This window comes from Triticum dicoccoides, chromosome 3B (assembly GCF_002162155.2).
Source record: "Triticum dicoccoides isolate Atlit2015 ecotype Zavitan chromosome 3B, WEW_v2.0, whole genome shotgun sequence".
NCBI classification, from domain to species: Eukaryota; Viridiplantae; Streptophyta; class Magnoliopsida; order Poales; family Poaceae; genus Triticum; species Triticum dicoccoides.
The window spans coordinates 61,282,035-61,288,697 of record NC_041385.1 but is presented as its reverse complement, the minus strand read 5'-3'; positions in this window follow the sequence as shown (position 1 = coordinate 61,288,697).

Sequence of the window (6,663 nt, the reverse complement as noted above, 5' to 3'; positions counted from 1 at the left end):
CCTCTGCTGACTTCAGCATCGAGAACAATTCAGGAATGGTCTTTTCCATTCCTTGCATGTTGTAGTTCATCACAAAGCTCTTGTAGCTTGGTGGGAGCGACTGGAGGATTCTGTCAATGACCGCCTCATCTGGGAGGTTAATGTTTAGCTGGGTCATACGGTTGTGCAACCCAGACATCTTCAGGATGTGCTCACTGACAGAACTATTTTCCTCCATCTTACAACTGTAGAACTTGTCGGAGACATCATATCTCTCGACCCGGGCATGAGCTTGAAAAACTAGTTTCAGCTCTTCGAACATCTCATATGCTCCGTGATGCTCAAAACGCTTTTGGAGCCCCGGTTCTAAGCTGTAAAGCATGCCGCACTGAACGAGGGAGTAATCATCAGCGCGAGTTTGCCAAGCATTCATAATGTCTTGGTTCTCTGGGACGGGAGCGTCACCTAGCGGTCCTTCTAGGACATATTGTTTCCTGACAGCTATGAGGATGATCCTCAGGTTCCGGACCCAGTCCGTATAGTTGCTGCCATCATCTTTCAGCTTGGTTTTCTCTAGGAACGCGTTGAAGTTCATGTTGACATTAGCGTTGGCCATTGATCTACAAGACATATTTGCAAAGGTTTTAGACTATGTTCATGATAATAAAGTTCTAATCAAATTATGAACTCCCACTTAGATTGGACATCCCTTTAGTCATCTAAGTGTTACACGATCCGAGACGACTAGCCCGTGTCCGATCATCACGTGAGACGGACTAGTCATCGTCGGTGAACATTTTCATGTTGATCGTATCTTCCATACGATTCGTGTTCGACCTTTCGGTCTCCGTGTTCCGAGGCCATGTCTGCACATGCTAGGCTCGTCAAGTTATCCCTAAGTGTTTTCGCTGTGTGAAACTGTCTTACACCCGTTGTATGTGAACGTAAGAATCCATCACACCCGATCATCACGTGGTGCTTAGAAACGACGAACTGTAGCAACGGTGCACAGTTAGGGGAGAACACTTCTTGAAATTTTATAAGGGATCATCTTATTTACTACCGTCGTTCTAAGTAAACAAGATGCATAATACATAATAAACATCACATGCAATTATATAGTTGTGACATGATATGGCCAATATCATATAGCTCCATTGATCTTCATCTTCAGGGCTCCATGATCATCTTGTCACCGGCTTGACACCATGATCTCCATCATCATGATCTCCATCATCGTGTCTTCATGAAGTTGTCACGCCAACGACTACTTCTACTTCTATGACTAACGTTTAGCAATAAAGTAAAGTAGTTTACATGACGTTATTCAATGACACGCAGGTCATACAAAAAATAATGACAACTCCTATGGCTCCTGCCGGTTGTCATACTCATCGACATGCAAGTCGTGAATCCTATTACAAAGAACATGATCTCATACATCACAATTCATCATTCATCACAACTTCTGGCCATATCACATCACATGATCAATCGCTGCAAAAACAAGTTAGACGTCCTCTAATTGTTGTTGCATCTTTTACGTGGCTGCAAATGGGTTCTAGCAAGAACGTTTTCTTACCTACGAATCACCACAACGTGATTTTGTCAACTTCTATTTACCCTTCATAAGGGCCCTGTTCATCGATTCCGCTCCAACTAAGGTGGGAGAGACAGACACCCGCCAGCCACCTTATGCAACTTGTGCATGTCAGTCGGTGGAACCGGTCTCACGTAAGTGTACGTGTAAGGTTGGTCCGGGCCGCTTCATCCCACAATACCGTTGAGCAAGAAAAGACTAGTAGAGGCAAGTAAGATGACAAAATCCACGCCCACAACAAAGTTGTGTTCTACTCGTGCAAAGAGAACTACGCATAGACCTAGCTCATGATGCCACTGTTGGGGAACGTTGCAGAAAATTAAAATTTTTCCTACGGTTTCACCAAGATCCATCTATTAGTTCATCTAAGCAACGAGTCTAGGGAGAGAGTTTGCATCTACATACCACTTGTAGATCGCGTGCGGAAGCTTGCAAGGTGATGATGTAGTCGTACTCGACGTGATCCAAATCACCGATGACCTGCGCCGAACGGACGGCACCTCCGCGTTCAACACACGTACGGAACAGCCACGTCTCCTCCTTCTTGATCCAGCAAGGAAGGGAGGAGAGATTGAGGGAGATGGCACCAGCAGCAGCACGACGGCGTGGTGTTGGTGGAGCTGCAGTACTCCGGCAGAGCTTCGCTAAGCGCTATGGAGTTGGAGGAGGTGTTGGGGAGGGAGAAGGAGGCAACCAAAGGCCAGGGCTCAAGGTCTGAAGTCCCTCCTCCTCCCCCACTATATATAGGGGTGCCAAGGGGGGGTGGCCGGCCCTAGTAGATGAGATCTACTAGGGGGGGCGGCGGCCTAGGGAGGTTTCCCTCCCCCCCCAAGGCACCTAGGGGTGCCTTCCACCACTAGGACTCCTAGGGGAAAACCCTAGGCGCATGGGCCTATAGGGGCTGGTGCCCTTGGCCCAAGATGGCCAAGGCGCACCCCCTACAGCCCATGTGGCCCCCCGGGACAGGTGGCCCCACCCGGTGGACCCCCGGGACCCCTCCGGTGGTCCCGGTACAATACCGATAACCCCGAAACTTGTCCCGGTGCCCGAAATAGCACTTCCTATATATAAATCTTTACCTCCGGACCATTCCGGAACTCCCCGTGACGTCCGGGATCTCATCCGGGACTCCGAACAACATTCGGGTTACTGCATATACATATCCCTACAACCCTAGCGTGACCGAACCTTAAGTGTGTAGACCCTACGGGTTCGGGAGACATGTAGACATGACCGAGACTCTCTTAGTCAATAACCATCAGCGGGATCTGGATACCCATGATGGCTCCCACATGCTCCTCGATGTTGTCATCGGATGAACCACTATGTCGAGGATTCGATCAAACCCTGTATGCAATTCCCTTTGTCAATCGGTACGTTACTTGCCCGAGACTTGATCGTCGGTATCCCAATACCTTGTTCAGTCTCGTTACCGGCAAGTCACTTTACTCGTACCGTAATGCATGATCCCGTGTCCAACACCTTGGTCACTTTGAGCTCATTATGATGATGCATTACCGAGTGGGCCCAGAGATACCTCTCCGTCATACGGAGTGACAAATCCCAGTCTCGATCCGTGTCAACCCAACAGCTACTTTCGGAGATACCTGTAATGTACCTTTATGGTCACCCAGTTACGTTGTGACGTTTGGTACACCCAAGGCATTCTTACGGTATCCGGGAGTTACACGATCTCATGGTCGAAGGAAGAGATACTTGACACTTACAAAGCTCTAGCAAAACGAACTACACGATCTTTTATGCTATGCTTAGGATTGGGTCTTGTCCATCACATCATTCTCCTAATGATGTGATCCCGTTATCAACTACATCCAATGTCCATAGTCAGGAAACCATGACTATCTGTTGATCACAACGAGCTGGTCAACTAGAGGCTTACCAGGGACACAGTGTGGTCTAAGTATTCACACGTGTATTACGATTTCCGGATAATACAGTTATAGCATGAATACAAGACAATTATCATGAACAATGAAATATAATAATACTTTTATTATTGCCTCTAGGGCATATTTCCAACAAAATGTTCTATAAATCAGCTTGCGTATAAATCAACTAAATCAAAATGTTCTAAATCAACTAAACCAACTAGCTTACTAAATCAACTAAATCATATGAACTAAATCAAAATGTTGCATATGAACTAGCCTACTAAATCAAAATGTAGCAGGGAGGAGGGGTTGTGGATGGAGGAGGGAGGAGGGAGAAGGAGGGGCGACAGGAGGAGGGAGGAGAGAATAGGACGGAGGAGGAAGGCCGGAGCGAGGAGGGGCCGGCCGGCAGCGAGTCGAGTGAGGACGGAGGAGGAGGGCAGTACCGAGTCCAGCGAGGAGGAGGAGGTGAGGGTGGCACAGAGGGAAGAGGGGTAGGTGATACGTCCATTTTGCATCCTGCTTTTATATCGATATTTATTGCATTATGGGCTGTTATTACACATTATGTCTCAATACTTATGGCTATTCTCTCTTATTTTACAAGGTTTACCATGAAGAGGGGGAATGCCGGCAGCTGAAATTCTGGCTGTAAAAGGAGCAAATATTGGAAACCTATTCTGCACAGCTCCAAAAATCATGAAACTCCACGAAAGTCAGTTTTGGAATTAATAAGAATTATTGAGCGAATAAAGCACCAGAAGGGGCCCACACCCTGGCCAGGAGGGTGGGGGGCACGCCCTCCCCTACTGGGGACGCCCCTGTCTCCTGGGCCCCCTGGTGGCCCTCCGGTGTCCATCTTATTCTATATGAAGGCTTTTACCCTGGAAAAAAAATAAAAGGCAAGCTTACGGGCCAAAACTCCGCCGCCACGAAGCGGAACCTTGGCAGAACCAATCTAGGGCTTCGGTAGAGCTATTCTGCCGGGGAAACTTCCCTCCGGGAGGGGGAAACCATCACCATCGTCATCACCAACGATCCTCTCAACGGGCGGGGGTCAATCTCCATCAACATCTTCACCAACACCATCTCCTCTCAAATCCTAGTTCATCTCTTGTATCCAATCTTGTAATTGGTACCTGTGGGTTGCTAGTAGTGTTGATTACTCCTTATAGTTGATGCTAATTGGTTTATTTGGTGGAAGATCATATGTTCAGATCCTTAATGCATATTATTACTCCTCTGATTATGAACATGAATATGCTTTGTGAGTAGTTACGTTTGTTCCTGAGGACATGGGTGAAGCCTTGCTATTAGTAGTCATGTGAATTTGGTATTCGTTCGATATTTTGATGAGATGTATGTTGTATTTCCTCTAGTGGTGTTATGTGAACGTCGACTACATGACACCTCACCATTATTTGGGCCTAGAGGAAGGCATTGCAAAGTAATAAGTAGATGATGGGTTGCTAGAGTGACAGAAGCTTAAACCCTAGTTTATGCGTTGCTTCGTCAGGGGCTGATTTGAATCCATATGTCTAATGACGTGGTTAGGTTTACCTTAATACTTCTTCTATAGTTGCGGATGCTTGCAATAGGGGTTAATCATAAGTGGGTTGCTTGTCCAAGTAAGGGCAGTACCCAAGCACCGGTCCACCCATATATCAAATTATCAAAGTACCGAACGCGAATCATATGAGCGTGATGAAAACTAGCTTGACGATAATTCCCATGTGTCCTTGGGAGCTCTTTTCTCATTATAAGAAATTGTCCAGGCTTGTCCTTTGCTACAAAAAGGATTGGTCCACCTTGCTGCACTTTATTTACTTCCATTTCTTGTTACTCGTTACAATTTATCTTATCACAAAACTATCTGTTACCTACAATTTTAGTGCTTGCAGAGAAAATCTTACTGAAAACCGCTTGTCATTTCCTTCTGCTCCTTGTTAGGTTCGAAACTCTTACTTATCGAAAGGACTACGATAGATCCCCTATACTTGTGGGTCATCAAGACTCTTTTTTGGCGCCGCTGCCGAGGAGTGAAGCGCCTTTGGTGAGTGGAACTTGGTAAGGAAACATTTATATAGCGTGCTGAAATTTTCTGTCACTTGTTACTATGGAAACTAATCCTTTGAAGGGCTTGTTTGGGGTATCTTCACCCCGACCAGAAGAGCAAAGAGTTGCTCCTCAACCTACTGATCCTACTGAAAATATTTACTTTGAGATTCCTTCGGGTATGATAGAGAAACTGCTAGCTAATCCCTTTGCAGGAGATGGAACATTGCATCCCGGTTGACATCTTATCTTTGTGGATGAAGTTTGTGGATTATTTAAGCTTGCAGGTATTCCCGATGATGTTGTCAAAAGGAAGGTCTTCCCTTTATATTTGAAGGGAGATGCATTGCCATGGTATAGGCTATGTGATGATACGGGATCTTGGAATTATAAACGATTGAAGCTGGAATTTCACCAGAAGTTCTATCCTATGCATCTTGTTCATCGTGATCGTAATTACATATATAATTTCTGGCTTCGCGAAGGAGAAAGCATCTCTCAAGCTTGGGGGAGACTTAATTCAATGTTATATTCATGCCCCAATCATGAGCTTTCTAGAGAAATGATTATTCAAAATTTTTATGCTCGATACTTCCTGTTGTGGTTCTTATATGCTGAAGACTATTGAATTCAAATAGGATTTATTGGAAAGAATTAAACGCAACTCTGAAGATGGGGTTCCGACGATGGTAAGGAGTCAGGTATAACACCTAAGTTTGATTGTGTCAAATCTTTTATGGATACAGATGTTTTTCGTGGATTTAGCGCTAAGTATGGACTTGACTCTGAGATAGTAGCTTCTTTTTGTGAATCTTTTGCTACTCACATTGATCTCCCTAAGGAGAAGTGGTTCAAATATAATCCTCCCATTGAAGTAAAAGTAGTTGCACCCATTACAGTTGAAGAAAAGACTATCACTTATAATGATCCTATTGTTCCTACTATTTATGTTGAGAAACCTCCTTTTCCTGTTAGGATAAAGGATCGTGCTAAAACTTCGACTGTTGTTCGTAAGAGTAATTCTAGAACTTTTAAACCTCCTGAGAAAATCAAAGTTGAACCTAGTATTGCTATGGTTAAAGATCTCTTGGATGATAATATAGATGGGCATGTTATTTACTTCTGTGAATAGGCTGC